General features: G+C 44.3%; 1 protein-coding gene across 2 annotated transcripts in view; it reads left to right on the forward strand.

The window, feature by feature from the left end:
* Nucleotides 1-2,817: 2,817 nt before the first annotated feature.
* The window catches only part of RASSF2 (Ras association domain family member 2), a 103,354-nt gene continuing 86,784 nt past the window's right edge, over nucleotides 2,818-19,387 (forward strand). Inside the window, exon 1 of one of the 2 annotated variants that reach the window (XM_068274821.1) lies at nucleotides 2,818-2,917. The gene's annotated coding sequence lies outside the window, so the exon portion shown is untranslated. Of the gene's footprint in view, nucleotides 2,918-18,367; nucleotides 18,656-19,387 lie in introns of those variants that run through there. The other variant, XM_068274820.1, reaches the window with a different exon arrangement.

Consider the following 19,387-nt stretch of genomic DNA (forward strand, 5'->3'; position numbering starts at 1 on the left):
ACCCCTTTAGCCAGCAGGGCGGTGTACTGAGTAGCACGCTCACCTTGCAGCACTAGACTCTGTGCCTGTACAGGTGTTTGTCTCTACATATTTGCATGGATTTCCTCCAACATCCCCAAAACATACTGGCTTCCTTCCCCCCCAAAAAATGGTCTTCAAGGTAATATCCGAGATGCCTCCCCCCAAAAAATGATATCTATTTACCCGGGGCTTTCTCCAGCCCCTAGCTGATGATATGTCCCTTGCCGCAGCTCCACCCTCAGCCGCTGGCTCCCGGTCCCCGACGGTGCAGAGGCCAACCTCGCCAGGTCATCCTCTACACTCCACACCACGTGCGTGTGATTGACAGCGGAGCTCGCGCAGGTGCAGCAGAGGACGACCTGGCGAGGTCGGCCTCTGCAACGTCGTGGACCCCGGGCCGGCAGCTGAGAGCGGAGCTGCGGTGAGGAACATAGTGGCTTCTAGGGGCTGGAGAAAGCCCCGGGTAAATAAATGTCCTTTTTTTTTTTCAGCTGGTGGGTTCTAAGAATCCTAATAGCACACAGAGGCTGGGTCTGCATATACTGCCCAGCCTCTGTTGCTATACTGCTCCCCCCCAGCCTCCCTCTGCGCTCTGCTGTCCCCCATAAATCATACGCCATAGCAAAGCGCAGGGGAGAGAATGGGGGAAACAGTATAGCAACAGAGGCTGGGCAGTATATGCAGACCCAGCCTCTGTGTGCTAATAAGATTCTTAGAACCCATCTTGGGTTCTCTTTAAAGAGAACCTGAACTGAAAACAAAAAGTCAAAATAACCATAAACAGGTCATACTTACCTCCTGTGTAGTCTACTCCTCAATCTCTTTCTCCTCTTCTGTGTCCCATTTGTCCACTGTGATCAATGGAATTCTCCATTTCCATTTTAAAAATGGCCATTACCCTATAACAGCTTCCTGGTCAGTACACTGTTAAACTGTAATTATCACTTACATGAGCCATAGGGAAGCATGGACATTACCTTGCACATTCAGTTGTAACTGACAACTGCTGATATATAACTGACAACAAATGGTATATTTCACTTCTGACAAAATATTGTCAGAACTGGAAGGGATCACTGTAAGAAGAAAAGGGTGAGCTTCTGAGAGGAACTGACGGTGAGGTAAGTATAGAATATTCATTTGCAGCTACGTCATGTGTTTATTTTAAATAATTTTACCCGCTTCAGTTTCTCTTTAAGAACATTAGACCATGACTATGGAATGGATTAGATTGTGAGTTACGCTGAAGAACAGTTAGTTAGTTAATTGTGCTTGATATGCTAGTAATATTTAAATAGTAATTAAAACAAACATTAAGGACCCTTTTCTACCAAAGTTTGGAAGGCTATCCGTGCGACCTAGGAGCCCCCCAATGTTCACGCCCCTTTTCCTTGCCTACCCCTGGTGACCCATCATGCAAGGATCATAAAACAAGTCCTAATCATCAAACTCATAACAAGTGTAGCCACAAAACCCCCTGATCTGAAGCATGGACTCCTTTATCAGAGGTAGTGAAGTAGTAGTTCAGTAGTAGAGTAGAGCAGCACTTGAGTACCTAATACTGGGGGGAACATCAAACTCATTGCTCTGCCTGAGGCCCTGTATATTCTTTATCTGGCTCTGGCAGGAAGGAACATTACTAATCTCAAAGACATAGCACTAGCTCGAACGGTGTATTCTGGAGACACAACTTTCTTATAGACTCTGCATCTGTCCATTGCTAGAAACAAGGTAACTAAATATCTGACCACATGCTAAAAGGAATGTGAGTTGCATTGCTGGCTCCTTCTCTATAGTAAAATAATCTTTACAGATATATGACCCAACCCACATACGAGCTCTCCCTCTCCATGGCTTACCCTAACTGATCTCCCTGGTGATGCCTAACCCTAAGGACCTCCGACCCCTGACAGAGACCCAGAGCTACGAACTTATGCCTGCTAATTGGCAATGGCACTCGTCCTGCCCTGAGCCCCTGCGGGTTCGTAGTGCTCGTTATGCTACTCTGATAAGGTGTGTTAACTTTGATAAGGTGTGATATCTTTGATGAGGTGTGATATTTGAGTTATCACGGTTTAGTGAATCAACCCATAGGTGTGATAAATCCTATAGGAATATCATTGCATGGGGTTGCAATGATATTGTCCTTTGCAGCACAACACAACAGGACTGAAAGAAATAATTTTGCACTGTACAGGTACTCTTTTTCCACATGAAAAAGTTGGGACTTGGGAGGATTGTAAATAATGGGGTTTCCGTGAGGTACCATCGCCTATCTCACCTACTAGATCACTTCTTATTGAATATTGGCCATAATACAGAGCTGAGACATTCTTAAACATCCTTCTTTTGCATTTTCCTCACTGATAGTACATTCAAAGATATTATTGACATTGAGCTGTGCAGCTCAGACCATCTCTGGCTTTTAGCGTTGGTTTCTATAGGTGCCTTAGGGGGCTTCTCACCCCACTGGCTCCCATTTTTCCAGGGCACACAGCATATCAGGGATGGCTTGTGTATCACTTAGCAACTTTCCCACGTCCCTTGAAGTGTGACAAAGGCTGTCCTCCCCCTCCTCGCCTCTCCTCCTGCCATACAAGCACCAGTGCGGCTTTCTCAGGCAGATGCTGCTGCTAGCTAGCTGCACACCCCCTCCCTTTCTTAGCATTGTCAGGAGAGGGTCCCGCCCAGCTAGGACCCGGTTAGCCTATTACAGGCCGGCCCAGGCACCACCGCCTGCTGTGATTGGACAGTGGGAAGCACTATTGAGCCATCTATCACAGTGTGAATATAGACAGTGCTCTCACCATACGCGGACTTCCCTTTATTGATGGGGAGAGTCCGGACCCCGGGCTGATACAGATACAGTCAGGTCACTATCTGGCAGAGGGACAAGGTAAGTCCAGCCCTGGGGTTGTTTCACAAGCACCCCAGCCCTTTGTGTTTGACCTTTATTTGACAGTATTTATTGTTTCCTTTTTTGTGTTTATTAATCTGATCTTGCCTTGCAACAGAATTTCTGTCATCTGGCAGATCTGTGCAGAGACAGCAGGCGCTAATAGCAGCCAGGCCCTGCAGATTAAAAAAAAAAAAAAACTTGGATGGTCTAACCTATTGCAATATGCAAGCTGTCCTCTGCCACTGTCTCAAGGGTTAAACTTGATCACTGCTGATGCTGTGGCATGTGTGATGAGGAGTTACACTGGAGATAGTACTTCTCCTTTCCACACTTACAAATGTCTATGTACTGCCTTCACAACTGCTGAAATGTCTCAGTGTTTAAAGTGGACCTGAACTCTTGCACAGTACAGAAGGAAAACAGAGAAATGTCTTATTCCACCTCGTCTGTGACTAAGCACAAGTTGTAATTTGATCCCTCAGCTGTGTCAGCTGCCTGCCACAGCAGAGAGCAGATGTTAATGGTATGTCTGCTTCCATGAAAGCAGGAAGTAGATACACTGCAAATTTATTGCAGGATTTGTATCAGTTGTGACAAAGAAATGTTTTTCTTTAAAGATTATCATGCTGTTGCGTATCTTATAGAGCAGAGAGGAAGTTCTGAGATCATGTCCGCTTTAAACTTCTCAGTGTGCCATGTGTATGTGACATGTTACTGCATAGTGTAATACAATACAGTATATGACTTACAATGCTTGCTGGCTAAGCCTGTGTGGCGGGGGATGTGCACCTGGACTTACTATGAGTAATACGTTTACAAAAGAGGGCCTGGCAAGCAAGTCAGACTTCAGACAGAGTATCTGAGCTGCATGCTTGTTCAGGATCTGTGGCTAAAAGTATTAGGCCACATACAGACATCAGACCATAGTCTTTGGAAAATGAAAGATCACAGACCAATCTTACCACCCTTCCTGTAGTATAAGAGCCATACTCTACACAGTCTTTTCTATGGAGCTGAACTCCACATCAGGAAAAAATCTTTGCAAGATGCTGCACACACAGATGCTGTACAGACACAAAAGATCAGTATCTGCAAAAGATCTGTTCCTGCCAAAAAATCCATTCCTGCAAATTGCAATGATAGTCTATGAGATCTGCAGATCATCATACACACATGATTTAACTGACATTCATCTGCAGATCAGATCCACCAGGATGGATTTTCAGATCTGCAGATCTGCAGATGAATGTCAGTTAAATCATGTGTGTATGATGATCTGCAGATCTCATAGACTATCATTGCAATTTGCAGGAATGGATTTTTGGCAGGAACAGATCTTTTGCAGATACTGATCTTTTGTGTCTGTACAGCATCTGTGTGTGCAGCATCTTGCCAAGATTTTTTTCTGATGTGGAGTTCAGCTCCATAGAAAAGACTGTGTAGAGTATGGCTCTTATACTACAGGAAGGGTGGTAAGATTGGTCTGTGATCTTTCATTTTCCAAAGACTATGGTCTGATGTCTGTATGTGGCCTTAGAGGCAGAGGATCAGCAGGACAGCCAGGCAATTTGCATTGTTTAAAGGAGAACTGTAGTGAGAGGTATATGGAGGCTGCCATATTTATTTCCTTTTAAGCAATACCAGTTGCCTGGCTATTCAGCTAATCCTCTGCCTCTAATACTTTCAGCCATAGACCCTGAACAAGCATGCAGCAGATCAGGTGTTTCTGACAAATTTAGACAGATATGACAAAATTAGCTGCATGCTTGTTTCTGGTGTGATTCAGACACTTCTTTAGGCAAATAGACCATCAGGGCTGCCAGGCAACTGGTATTGCTTAAAAGGAAATAAATATGGCAGCCTCCATATCCCTCTCACTACAGTTCTCCTTTAAAAGTAAATAAATATGGCAGCCTCCATATCCCTCTCACTGCAGGCATTCTTAGGGTCCTTTCATAGTGCATCAGTTGTATTGCAGGATAATTCTACATGTCAACTCACTGCCCATACAATTCTATGGGCTCAATTTATAAAGGAAGCATCTACCATATATACTCCAATACAAGTCGACATCGTGTATAAGTCGACTCCAATATTCAACCCTCTTAATCTGGAATTTGTATTGACTCGAGTATTAGTCTACCCAGCAAAGTTAATTGCTGCACTTGGGGCTCAGGAGGGGTTAATGACTGCACTGCATACAGTATTGCAGCCATTAACCCCTCCTGTCCATTAAGTGCAGCCAATACCTCCTCCAGGCCCCCAAGTGCTGCAGTTATTCTCTCCCTTTTATGCAGCCCAGTGTTTCCTCCCGCCCTTCTCTTTGTTAATTGTTGTGGCCAGGACTTTCAGACCTGTGTTTTCTTGGCATTTCCTTTCATCAAAGTATCACTTACCACAAGGTACATTGCTGCACATGGGAATGTCACTATTAGTACACACATTACTCAGTGTGCTCAGTGCTGCCCGTGACTTGTGTATAAGTCGACCCCTATACTTTTATGAAGTGAATCAGTCCTACATTTCTAGACTTATACTCGAGTATATACAAGATGGACCTAAGAAGAGGGAAGCTTTTGGATCCTGCTGCCGATCACTGTGACCCTTCTTAACATCGGGGCCGCACTCTTATTCTGGCACAAGTGCAGTCATGTGGCTCTCACGTGAGCACAGCCGCGTCAGCACTGTAGCACGAAGACGCTCGTACACAAGTGTCTTTGGCCTATTGCACAGACATGGCCGCACTTGTGCCTAAAGAGTAGCACAGCCATGATGTTCCTACCAACAAGCCCTTGTCAGTAATCATCAGGGTGTCAGCAGGAGACTGGAGGGCGGCGTGGGAGGCCTCTATAGGATTTAGAGGCTTGCCTCTTCTTAGGTAAGTATGAGCTTTCTTACCCAAGGTTGACCACGGTTACTCTTTTAGCTCTGTTTTTTTGCACTATTAGCATGCTTACAGGAGAAGAGACTGCGGTGCTTATTTTAGTGGTGTAATTACAAGTCATGGGATCCCATAGCAAATGTGGCCATCAGACCTGGGCACACCTGAGCAATACCACTTTCCAGCTCCTCTATCACTTGAATATGAGTGGATATTGCGATGTCCACTGACCTATAAACACAGTGCATGGAGCCTCATTCATTTTCATCCCCCTTTTTTTTTAGGAGCCTGATGGGCTGATTCACATTTTAGAATTTACGCTAAAAAAACAGTTTGCCATTATTTTCTGGGCACTTTTTCCTGTTAAGTGTATTTTCTGCAGTCTCATTTAAATGCATACAAACGTGCCATGAAAGGTGTAGGCAGAAATGAGTGTTTTTTGCAAATGTGAACATGGTGCAATGGTCGGTTTTCAATCAGGATGGGCAGCAGAGCATCAATGTAATTGCTTCCCTATGCACAAGCCTGTTTTCACCAGATTCTGGTTTGACCATTGTGACATCATTGCAATGGACTTTTTATGTGTGAACACAGCCATAGAAACACATACAAAACTATTGCCAACTGTCAAAAACTGACAGGACTGGAAACCTTTTTCAGTGTAAACCTTGGATTTGTATATACCCACCGATTTTCCCAGTTTCTGCACATTATATATGTCCCACCCCCCTCACTGATTTCTACCGCTTGATTAACCCGTTCGGACCGCATGGCTTTGGCCCCTTAAAGAGGAACTGTTGCGAAAATCTTAAAATGTAAAACACATACAAATAAGAAGTACATTTCTGCCAGAGTAAAATTAGCCATACATTACTTCTCTCCTATCTTGCTGTCACTTACAGTAGGTAGTAGAAATCTGAGAGGGGATTCTCAGCATGGCCTTTATTCTTTATAAAGACATTCCCTGAAAAAGATTTATAGAAAGATGCTGGCCAGCCCCTGTGCTCGCTGCACACTTTTTTGGCAGTTGGAGGGAGCAACTGCCATTCACTAAGTGCTTTTATAAATAAAGAAAACCCTGAGAACCCCCTATGAGAAGATGGGCTACTCCAAAATCTGTTGGTAATGTCATATTTCTGAGAAGCAAGTGAGAAAAGTATCCAGGTCATCCTCTGCACCTCTTCCCAGTCGTGTGTCTGATAAGTATCTTCTTACTTTTTTTAATTGCTGCTTGGATATTATTTTAATGAAGATCATTGAAAAGTTGTTTTACTGCTATTGTGAGCTGCTCCTGGATACATTTTCTCTTGCTTCTGTGATTTATGGACTGTTTTTTTCTGGATTTTGCACCACCAACATGGATGTATGAAGTTTTGCAGCATTTTTAAGGTGTGCACTCGCCACATATATCTTGTCTTGGAATGTCATATTTCTACTACTTACTGTAAGTGACAGTAACATAGGAGAAAAGTAATGTATGGCTAATTTTACTCTGGAAGAAATGTACTTCTTATTTGTATATATTTACATGCATTTTAAATTTTAAGATGTTCGCAACAAAGGTCCTTTAAGGACCAGAGCCGTCCTTTCCCTATTGTGCCCTGCGATTACTGTGACTGGCTCAGGGTAATCACAGGGTCAGGAACCAATTAACTTATCTCCTGACCGAGATGCGGAAGCTCTGCTGTCACTGAGACAGCAGAGCGAGCTGGTGCAGCAACGGAACAGCGGCCAAGACAGCATGAGTGTGCAGCAGGGAACAGCTGGAATCTTCGTCCTGTCAGAACTGCACAGCCACCAGCAGGACGTATATTTCAACTATGTTGTTATGGAACCAGTTAAAAGTCCTCGTCCAGCCAAATTGTTATTATTTAGCTTTCTCACTCCCCCGGTAGTCTGGCAATAATGGGGTGAAGCTAAGTAAACACGAACTAAAGATACAAATCATTGTTTACGAACAGTTCCTGATAAACAACCCCCATGTGGGAAGGATGTGACATGCAAGGATTCTGTGCATGCTGCAACCACACAGTTATTTACAACACTGTCCAGACTTCTGAGGAATCCTGAAGTTCATGTATGCACTTGCACCAACAGCCCTTTGTGATCTTATGATATTTGTACACGGTATCACCTGAGTGATAATCACCCAACTGGATCAGCCAGGATAGACTGTACATTGTGCTTGTGTCATTGGTTGTTGTCTTTCCGCTTCATTCAACTGTTTATCAACGAGTGGTTTTCAGACAAGCGATCGTGGATCGTTGGTTGACAAAAACTTTTATCTAGCCTGCGTTTGAAGTTAACCATTTAAAGGGAACCTGAAGTGAGAGGAATACGGAGGCTGCCATCTACATTCTCTAATAATCAGTGACAGTTGCCTGACTTCTGAGGTGAAGCTCTGTGTCTTAGACTTTAAAGCGGAACTGAAATAAAAAAAAAAGTTTTACTTACCTGGGGCTTCTGCCAGCCCCCTGCAGCCGACCTGTGCCCACACTGCCACTCACTGATGCTCCGGTCCCACGGCGCGGCTCACTTTCACTTTGCGCAGTGCCCTGCGCCTGTGCGCCCTGGCCGCTCGCATCCCCGTTTACACTCCCGTAGCCGTAGAGATTTTTTCATTCTGCACTCCTGGCAAAGGGAAAGTGTACTAGCATGCGTTTGGCCAGGGCACAGTGGAGGTCGCCTCAGAAGTCGTAGATCAACTCATAGAGTGTGCACGTGGCCGGCACTATGAGAATTATAGTCTCTGAATGCAGGTTTCATATGAGGGTATAATGAGCGGGAGGTACAAAGATACCACCTTGATCTAGCAAACTACGTGCTCATGAAGTAGTAAATAGATGCATAACGTGGATCATTGAGAATAAAAACAAGTTCTATCAGGCACTGCAGTTGTTTGAAATGTATTCAATGGTCAAGCATTGAGCGTATCACAACATGTGAACTTGCTGTATACAAACGTAGGTACATAGGTCACAAGCAGTGGATTCGTGCTGTAGTGACATAAAAAACATTTCCATATGAGATAGATGTCCTGCCATATCAAAGGTGGGTGCCAGGCAAAAACAGCACGGCGGTGCTTCTTCTGAGGCTGTTCCACTGGTGAGGCTGTTCCACTCGGAAGAAGCACCACCATGCGAAGCGGCCATTAGGTTACCCGTTTTTGCCCTGCACCGGCCGCTACCCACCTTTGATATGGTAGGACATCTATCTCATATGGAAATGTTTTTCATGTCACTACAGCACGAATCCACTGCTTGTGACCTATGTACCTACGTTTGTATACAGCAAGTTTGTATACAGAAGTCGGCTTACACTGCGTGAAGAAAAGTGAGCTGCGACAGTGGCACCGAGGATCGGTCCAGGACATTGAGGGCACAGGTCGGCTGCAGGGGGCTGGCAGAAGCCCCAGGTAAGTGAAACTCCTATTTTTTATTTCAGTTGCGCTTTAAGGCTGCATTCACAGTAACATACTGCAGTGTGTAGCTTGTGAGAACACAATTGCAACAGTGGAGAAAAGTCCAATTGTGTGTTGTGTGTGCAGTGCGATGTATACAGTACCTACAAAGTACAGTAATCTTAACTGTAATCAGGGCTGGAATTACCATAAGGCACTTTAGGCACATGCCTACAGGCCCCTGATGATGGAAAGGTGAAGTACCTCCATCCCTCCTTCCCTATGTATTCAAAACATTTTATTAAGTGGTAATTTGTGATACAGAAAGGCATTTCTAACTATACAGAGTTCAGCATACCACCATTTTAAACTAAACAAGCACTTCTCTACATTATATCATAAGTACTGTATATAATATGGAATTATATGTGCTCTTATTATTTAAAACATAAGTGAAAGAAAACAATATACAGTGGCTTGCAAAAGTATTCGGCCCCCTTGAGGTTTTCCACATTTTGTCACATTACTGCCACAAACATGAATCAATTTTATTGAAATTCCACGTGAAAGACCAATACAAAGTGGTGTACACCTGAGAAGTGGAACGAAAATCATACATGATTCCAAACATTTTTTACAAATAAATATTTGCAAAGTGGGGTGTGCGTAATTATTCAGCCCCCTGACTCATTACTTTGTAGAACCACCTTTTGCTGCAATTACAGCTGCCTGTCTTTTAGGGTATGTCTCTACCAGCTTTGCACATCTAGAGACTGAAATCCTTGCCCATTCTTCTTTGCAAAACAGCTCCAGCTCAGTCAGATTAGATGGACAGCATTTGTGAACAGCAATTTTCAGATCTTGCCACAGATTCTCGATTGAATTTAGATCTGGACTTTGACTGGGCCATTCTAACACTTGGATATGTTTTGTTTGAAACCATTCCATTGTTGCCCTGGCTTTATGTTTAGGGTCGTTGTCCTGCACCCCCAGAGGATGATGCTTCCACCACCATATTTGACAGTGGGGATGGTGTGTTCAGAGTGATGTGCAGTTTTCTGCCACACATAGCGTTTTGCATTTTGGCCAAAAAGTTCCTTTTTGGTCTCATCTGACCAGAGCGCCTTCTTCCACATGTTTGCTGTGTCCCCCACATGGCTTGTGGCAAACTGCAAACGGGACTTCTTATGCTTTTCTGTTAACAATGGCTTTCTTCTTGCCACTCTTCCATAAAGGCCAACTTTGTGCAGTGCACGACTAATAGTTGTCCTATGGACAGATTCCCCCACCTAAGCTGTAGATCTCTGCAGCTCTTGATTGCATTTCTGATCAGCGCTCTCCTTGTTTGGCGTGTGAGTTTAGGTGGATGGCCTTGTCTTGGTAGGTTTACAGCTGTGCCATACTCCTTCCATTTCTGAATGATCGCTTGAATGATCCGTGCGATATTCAAGGCTTTGGATATTTTTTTGTAGCCTAAGCCTGCTTTAAATTTCTCAATAACTTGATCCCTGAACTGTCTTGTGTGTTCTTTGGACTTCATGGTGTTGTTGCTCCCAAGATTCTCTTAGACAACCTCTGAGGCCATCACAGAGCCGCTGTATTTGTACTGACATTAGATTACACACAGGTGCACTTTATTTAGTCATTAGCACTCATCAGGCAATGTCTATGGGCAACTGACTGCACTAAGACCAAAGGGGGCTGAATAATTACGCACACCCCACCTGCAGTTATTGATTTGTAAAAAATATTTGGAATCATGTATGAATTTCGTTTCACTTCTCACGTGTACACCACTTTGTATTGGTCTTTCACCGGAAATTGCAATATAAAATTGCTTCATGTTTGTGGCAGTAATGTGACAAAATGTGGAAAACTTCAAGGGGGCCGAATACTTTTGCAAGCCACTGTATGTACTGTATTACCTAATTCTCTTATGTAAAGAGAAAAAAAGAAGACTTTTCAAATTAAAAAGAAAAGAGAGAATCGATGAATATAGGTAATTTCAATCTGCTACATATGCCTTTAACAACAAACATAATTCACTGCAAATCAATACATCATGACTTTTTAAGTCCCAATGAGAGTGTAAATGAGAAGTTATCCACCTAGCTCCCTGTTCCACCAACAAGATCTCCCTTCAGCCAGGGGCAGCTCTTGCTACTTACAAGACACCGAGGTGAAAATAAACAAATATAAACAATTGTATCTATTGTCCTTCTCCTAAAAATTACTTTTACAAATATTCCACGGTTTTATTTTATATTTAAATCTATTTGTTAAGTTTTTGCTGTTTTCTTGATTTTGCTTAATGACATATTCATTGAAGTATGCCAGAGCTAAAATCTATGAACTATTAAAGAGAACCCGAGGTGGGTTTGAAGAATATTATCTGCATACAGAGGCTGGATCTGCCTATACAGCCCAGCCTCTGTTGCTATCCCAAACCCCACTAAGGTTCCCCTGCACTCTGCAATCCCTCATAAATCACAGCCATGCTGCTGACAAACAGCTTGTCAGAGCTGGCTGTGTTTATCTCTATACTGTCAGTCTGCTGCTCTCCCCGCCCCCTGCAGAACTCCGGTCCCCGCCTGCATCCCTTCCCTCCCTGCTGATTGGAGGTAAGGGACGGGGGCAGGGACCGGAGCTATGCAGGAGGAGGGGGAGCAGCTGAGACTGACACTACGGAGGTAAACACAGCCTCACAGCACGGCTGCGATTTATGAGGGATTGCAGAGTGCAGGGGGACCTTAGTGGGGTTTGGGATAGCAACAGAGGCTGGGCTGTATAGGCAGATCCAGCCTCTGTATGCAGATAACATTCTTTAAACACACCTCGGGTTCTCTTTAACACTTTTTATCTTTTTTCCTGCTCTCAGAAGCCATTTTCTGCTAGGAAAGTGTTTTATAGTTGTAATTTCTTATCATTGAGGGTCACACTGCAGTCTGACCCAGTCCAGACTTAGACAGGAACTGCCACTTACATACCTGATGTTTAACTCTTTCAGGTAGAGAAAAAAAAAGGAACACAGCATAGTTATTTGTGTGCTAGGCATTGTACATACCCATGTCTATCTCATTATGTCACTTGTCACCTCGGGTATCCTTTAATACTGAGGTTCCTCTAGCTAATACTTGGTGGCACCTCTAACTTCTTAATATTTAGGGAGCTTCTGGATACCTAATACATAGAGGCAACTGTAGCTATGACAGACAAGGGAAGTAAGGGAGAAGCTATAGCTGAGACAGCCAGCACACTTGTGGTGCAGTTTGGTGGGGGTTGGTAGGTTCATGAAGGGCGAACTCTAAGGTGCTGGACATATGTGCCTATAGGCTCCTGTGGGATAAATCTGAGCCTGACTGTAACTGTTAATGGCGTGCGGCATGCCAACACGCTGCATGCACTGCAATACGCAAACCTTGCACATCAACAGTGACAGTGGCATGACTTTCCCTTTCTGTTGCATTCCTATTCTTACAAGGAGTGTAAAGCCCACTATGCCATAGCCTGACCCTTCAGCCGTTTCACTGTTTCACCCTCTATGATTCAGGTGAGGACTTCTATGACATGTTACTTAATAGCCGACAAGTTTAAATCCAAGCCTGGTTTGAAAGACCTCTGCAGCTTGGGAGATCCTTAATAATTCAGTTATTTTGCTCTAGATAAAAAGATTTTCCCCAAAGCACACCGCAGAAAGTCCATGGCGTGTTTATTTGGCACACAGTCCTTTCATAGTGGTGGCACCATTGAATTCCATCCCTGTAATACCTCATGCATGCAGCATTTGTCCATGTCCTTCCATGGTGGCCTCTCACCAAAGCCCCCTCCTGTGCCTGCAAGTGCCTCTCTATTCCTGAGAAATTATTATCCCAAACTTACATGTACTCTGTTTATCTTCCAATCATTCCAGGAGTTCCCAGGCCTGAGGTGCTCATTATGGATGTAGCCACCTGCAGCTCCAAAACTCCAACTTTGCTAAGTCAGAATCCCATCGTGCCTGGTTCAGCTCACATGAACTATCGCTGTGCTAGAACTCCGGCTGCAGGGCTGTAAAACAGGATTTGCATATTTACTGTGTACATGGCCAGTTTACATCAAAACCTGCAATAGAACTGCTTTACTATGTGCAATCCGCTGTCCCCTCTACTGTCACACACAACGTGGCCAGCTAGGGTTGTGAGCAGAAAATACAGCACCCAGGAAGCCAGTATAATGACAGAGACCATACGCCCAGTCCGCACATCAAGCTTCATGTACTAAGTTGTCTCTGGAATGGAGAAATTGAACCTACAAACCTCTTATGCTGGGAACACACAATGCAATTTCCTGACGAATCGACGAGTAATCTGACAGGAAGTTGCATTGTGTGTAAATGTCCAAATTGTAATAACTTCAGAAAATCAATCCCGTTATCCCGTTATCGAATGGGAGCCGATCGGACATGACGGAAACTGCATCGTGTGTATCAGGCATTACTTACTGTGCAGCTGCCCTTTTTCCTGAGAAAGTACAATGCTGAATACACACAATGCAATTTCCCATCTGATTGATGGGAATCAGACAACTATTTCCGTCATGTCCAATCTGCTCCCGTTCGAAAGCAGGATCGATTTTTCAAAGTTATCATGGAAAAATCGATCCCAATTGGGAGCAGTTTGGACATGTTTACACAATGCAACTATCTGTTACATTACCCGTTGATGGGATTCCCTTGCTATGGATGAGTCCCAAGTGGCTGCTTGGTGCACCTGGGCCAAGCAGCACCCCTGCCCAATTGGTTGGTTAGGAGCTCAGCACTTTTCACTCCAGGAACCAGGCTTACTAGAGTTTGGGCTTCGGAAATGCAGGTTGGTGGATTATTAGAATGTATTTGTGTCTATATGCTTTCTTTAAAGGAATACTGTAGCAAAAATGTCTACAATCTCCTACCTCTATAGTCATTCATGTAATTATACCATCAGACTGAAATCCCACCAATATGTCCAAAAAATTGCTCAGAAATGCCACTTCTCAGCAGATTCGGGCAGATTCTGCTGACAGAAACCGGGATCCCTCCTCTCACGGTGCGGACAATAGATCGCATTCTCCACTGTATGATTCAACCAAAACTGCAACTGGTTGAACAAAAAAGTGGAAGACAAAAGAGGAGGAATCTCTTCACTTTTGGCCCTGTATAGCTTTATAACAGAAAAGGAAGTGTTCCTTCTCTGTACACCACAAACAAATGCGGAACAGAAAATGATGGACTATTGAACAACAGTTAGCGTGAAACAGATTAGTGGATTTTTATACTGACAGAATTATCATTATTACATTGCCATTAGCCAAACAGAGCTATTTTATACAGCCTTACCTCTTATGATCATTATACCTCTGCGACAACTCTGCACCAGTAGCTTATTTTACAGAAAACTAAAGTGCAGACTTAGAATTCATTTCCTCTGGGTTTTTCATGGACCAGAATCTATCATGTGTATGGAAGCCCACTGACATTGCCTATAGATCTGGGATGCCGTCTCTGTAGCGATATCCAACAACCAAGCTACCCCCAAGGGAATTATTCTTGCTGCCACCCCACCTGCCTGTACAGCGGCCCAAAACTTTTGCCAGAGGGATCGTATCTTGATTCCCTGCCGGGTCACGGTCCTCATATGTGAGTGCAAGGCTTTAGATAACAGTGTTGTGAAAAAACAATGGCAACCCCATCCCCATTTCATGACACAGTAGTCCCTTTAGGCCCAGTGCACACTGAGCGGATCTTGATGCGATCCGCCGGCCGCATCCGCCTATAAAGCCGCTCGGGTAATGTACTTCAATGGGCTGGTGCACACCGGTGGTTTGAGGTCTTTAGCAAACCGCAAACGTTTGCGGTTTGCTAAAAACCTCAAACCGCCGGTGTGCACCACACATTGAAATAGAATAGCCAAGCATTTTCACTGGCTGATGCGGCCGGCGGATCGCACACAAAATCCGCTCGGTGTGCACTCGGCCAAATATCGGCTCTCTGCTCCAAAAACCGCTAGCGTTTTGACGATCTGCTAGTGGTTTTGGTGTGCACTGGGCCTATGTCTCGCTCCTAGAACTTTGCTGCTTGCCCCTAGCATTGCCTTACATCAGCATGACCTAATGGACTGCAATGTATGCGCACACAGCAATGCTAATTACACCAGAGAGAAAATGTGTGCATTAACCACCCTGGCGTTCTATTAAGATCGCCAGGGCGGCTGCATGAGGGTTTTTTGTAAATAAAAAAAAAACTATTTCATGCAGCCAACTGAAAGTTGGCTGCATGAAAGCCCACTAGATGGCGCTCCGGAGGCGTTCTTCTGATCGCCTCCGGCGGCCAAAATTAACACGGAAGGCCGCAATGAGCAGCCTTCCGTGTTTGGCTTCTCCTGTCGCCATGGCGACGAGCGGAGTGACGTCATGGACGTCAGCCAACGTCCTGACGTCCGCCGCCTCCGATCCAGCCCTTAGCGCTGCCCGGAACTATTTGTTCCGACTGCGCAGGGCTCAGGCGGCTGGGGGGACCCTCTTTCGCCGCTGCTCGCGGCGGATCGCCGGCGATCGGGCAGCACACGCGGCTGGCAAAGTGCCGGCTGCGTGTGCTGCTCTTTATTTCAGCAAAATCGGCCCAGCAGGGCCTGAGCGGCAGCCATCGGCGGTGATGGACGAGCTGAGCTCGTCCATACCGCTAAGATGGTTAACCAAGTGAACCTGACAAATCTGGCTTTGCAAATTTGGCCTATTGGCTAATCACGAGACATTGCTCATGCAAATATGCATTTGCTTTCGCATGCCAATATATGCAGGGTCAAAAACCAAAACCGCAAAGCGATCGCCCTGCGGGAATTAGTTCATGCTACATTAGCACTATCCAGGGGCGCCACGAGGAGGCTTCCCTATGGGCCCCCCGCGGCCCCCCGGTTGTATGGGGGCATAGGGAAGCCTCCTCGTGGCGCCCCTGGATAGTGCTAATGTAGCATGAACTAATTCCCGCAGGGCGATTGCTTTGCGGTGTTGGTTTTTGACCCTGCATATTTTGGCATGCGAAAGCAAATGCATATTTGCATGAGCAATGTCTCGTGATTAGCCAATAGGCCAAATTTGCAAAGCCAGATTTGTCAGGTTCACTTGGTTGATGCACACATTTTCTTTCTGGTGTAATTAGTATGCACACAGCATATTCTGGATGCATGCTATCTAACCTGAGTTTGGTTTAATACAATATTTTTCAGTGTTTATAGAAAAGTTCCTGGAATTTCTAGCTTAGGAATACTTAGCATTTACAGTGCCGTTTTTTTGTTACACCCTTGATGTGTTGGGTATATAACCACGCTTAGGATGGAGTGGTGGGTGGGGGAAGGATGGAAATGCTCCTATATCATTATTCTTTTAACCTTTTTATCATTCATGAGGAAACTCCTATATCATATTTAGTAAGAGCTTGGCATAATACCCAAACAGCTGCCACAAGGATGGTACGTCCCATATAGCCCTATTTCCACCAAGCCGGAACCCGGGCTGAATTGGCAGCATTTCCCCACATACAAGAGAGGCTGGGAAAAACTGCCTATCTGTAGCAAGGCTTGCCGTCCAGATTGCCTTTCTATGTGAATCTGGACGGTATGCTGCAGATTTGTGCAGCATCCAGCCGAATACCTATAGCAATTCAGACTGCCGCTACACAGCAGAATGGGAACCATGACCGAATCGGAAACGGACATGATACCAAGTGGAAACCGGCTATTTCTCTTAGTTTGGGTATGCTTTGATGAACCATTTAGGCCTGAGACCCTCAGCAGCTTGTGATTTATGTTGTCTAGTAATCCCAAAAATGCTTCCCTGCTAAAAGTGAATGGCCATGATCCCACAGGAGCAAACATGGTTTGCTGCTTTGCCCAAAATAATTTCCCCTGAAATCAATTCAGAAATCTCTCCGCTTTTAAGTGGCAGAATTGCTCTCAAAAACTTTTTTTTTTTTAGAATGTTTTGCAATCACAGGTGGGTGCCAGCCAGTCCTAAGTGTTCTAACTTTGTTAAAGCAAACCTGAAGCAAAAATAAACTAATGAGATAATTAATTGTATGTGTAGTACAGCTAAGAAATAAAGCATTAGGAGCAGCACATACGTCTAATATTGTTTCCAGTACAGGAAGAGTTAAGAAACTCCAGTTGTTATCTATGCAAATTGCCATTTAGCTCCATGACTTTCAAAGTCCTAGAGAGCTCTGTATTCTGAAGGTTGTTATCTGAACTGTATTGTTTTTTCTTTTGCAGAGAACGGTTCAGGACAGGTCAAAGTTCACTGCCTGTTCTGTAAATACATTTAGAATGCTGAGTAGTGTGTAAACTGCAAATATTAGAGAATGATAATGAAAAAAAGCTGTATAACTGAAAAAAAAATTTGAGAAAACTTTTTTTTGCTACTAATGTTCCAGAAATTATTCATACTATACAACCAATTCATTATATTATAATTTTTTTTCGCTTAAGTGTCTCTTTAAACAGCCAAAAAAAAAAAGTAAAAGACAGCTAGATATAAGGTTTTACTTAGGGGAGTTCAAAGGGTCATTAATTCTGCTTTGTTTTATAGCTTACAAGACAGAGTGTGGTTTTAACACTGCAACTGTGACAGTATAATGTAATGTTATAGAAAAAAAAAGTAATATAACTGAAAATAAAAATGTGAGACCTGTTTCTTTGCTACTAATGTTCCATTATTTTTCCGTACTACACATACAATTCATTCTATCATAAGATTATTTTTTTTCCACTTTAGGTTTGCTTTAATATTCTGTATGCACACAGTAACCAGGGAGATGAAGTGGGAGCCTGGTATTTGCCAGTTACAGTCATTATGGCTCCCGGGTCTCTTGTTAAGTATCAGAGCTGCTGTAAATCACATTCTGATACAGTATTTAGTGAATACAGATGGAGTAAGCATTACTGTACATCCTGAGATGTCATAACCTAAATGACTGCATGTCCGAGGAACAGCTGTGCTGAGCCTTCTGATGAGAGGGCTGTGGATGCTGTACAAGCTGATCTATCTGCAGTGTAGTGTAGGGGAATGTCAGATTATCAGCACACTGCAGCCTTCTGCTGCGTGTTACTCATCTGTGCTCATCGGGCAGGCTTTGTAAGCTGGCTGCCATCATCAGCTTGCAGAAGAGGAAACTCTGTGACTATAGGAAGGAAGCCACTCTCCTGTCACACGCCTTGATGACAGGCCAGATCTCTAGCGGCATGTCTGCAAACAGGAAGTTAAGTGGAATTTCATAATGAACAGAAAGGACTGTGAATGCAGTGCACGCGGTGGCTGCATCTCTGAAACAGCTCACGGTGGCTCCACCAACATCTGACATTCTCCAGTAGCTGTGACACTTCAGCATGGGCTGCTGCTAATGGGCTGCTAATCTTCTCTATCCAGGACTACCGTCTTCACAAACCGGGTCAGTTCCACACCTCGAGGACACGTGTAAACTGTATGTACAGCTGCTACCCAATCAGGCTGCAAATATTAGGATCAGGTGTCAGTTAGTGATGATCATAAAATTCAGTAAAACTGCAAATTTTGGTTCTACAAAAGACAGATTTGGAATAGATCCTGTGTCATTGTTTAGCAGCTCTGAAATCTGATTAGCTCCCTGGAAAGTTCCAGCTCAGACCTGCTTATTCTGGCTTGTATGGGACCAAAATTTTCCATTTTGTTAGAGTTTTTAAGTATCACTAGTGAGAATCATATGCCCATGGCCGTATTTTAGGCAAGGCCACAAGGGCCATGGCCTAGGGCGGCAGGAAGCAAGGGGCGGACAGCAGGCTGGCACACACATGCAATAAAGCAGCCAAACATGTGTACCACAGAGGTCGGGCAGGTGTCTGGGACTCGTGGGATGAAGGGGCAGCAAATGTGTGACCTATGCTTATATTCACCATTACCGCCGGCCGCTCTTTGAGTCCAACTCTGGTCTCCACCCAGCTCCAACCTATCAGAGCGGTGGTGGTGTGTGTTGGGGGGGTTGCTGTTGGTCAGAGGGCGGCTGGTAATAGTGGCCTTTGGTAGTAAAAAGTTAAAATACAGCCCTGTATATGCCTGTCTGTTAGTGTGTCTTCACAGTAGCAGCAATAGCTGGGGTTGTAGCAGTTGCTTTAACAGTGATAAAAACTATTTTGGAGTTGTGGAT

This window comes from Hyperolius riggenbachi, chromosome 3 (assembly GCF_040937935.1).
Source record: "Hyperolius riggenbachi isolate aHypRig1 chromosome 3, aHypRig1.pri, whole genome shotgun sequence".
Taxonomy (NCBI): Eukaryota; Metazoa; Chordata; class Amphibia; order Anura; family Hyperoliidae; genus Hyperolius; species Hyperolius riggenbachi.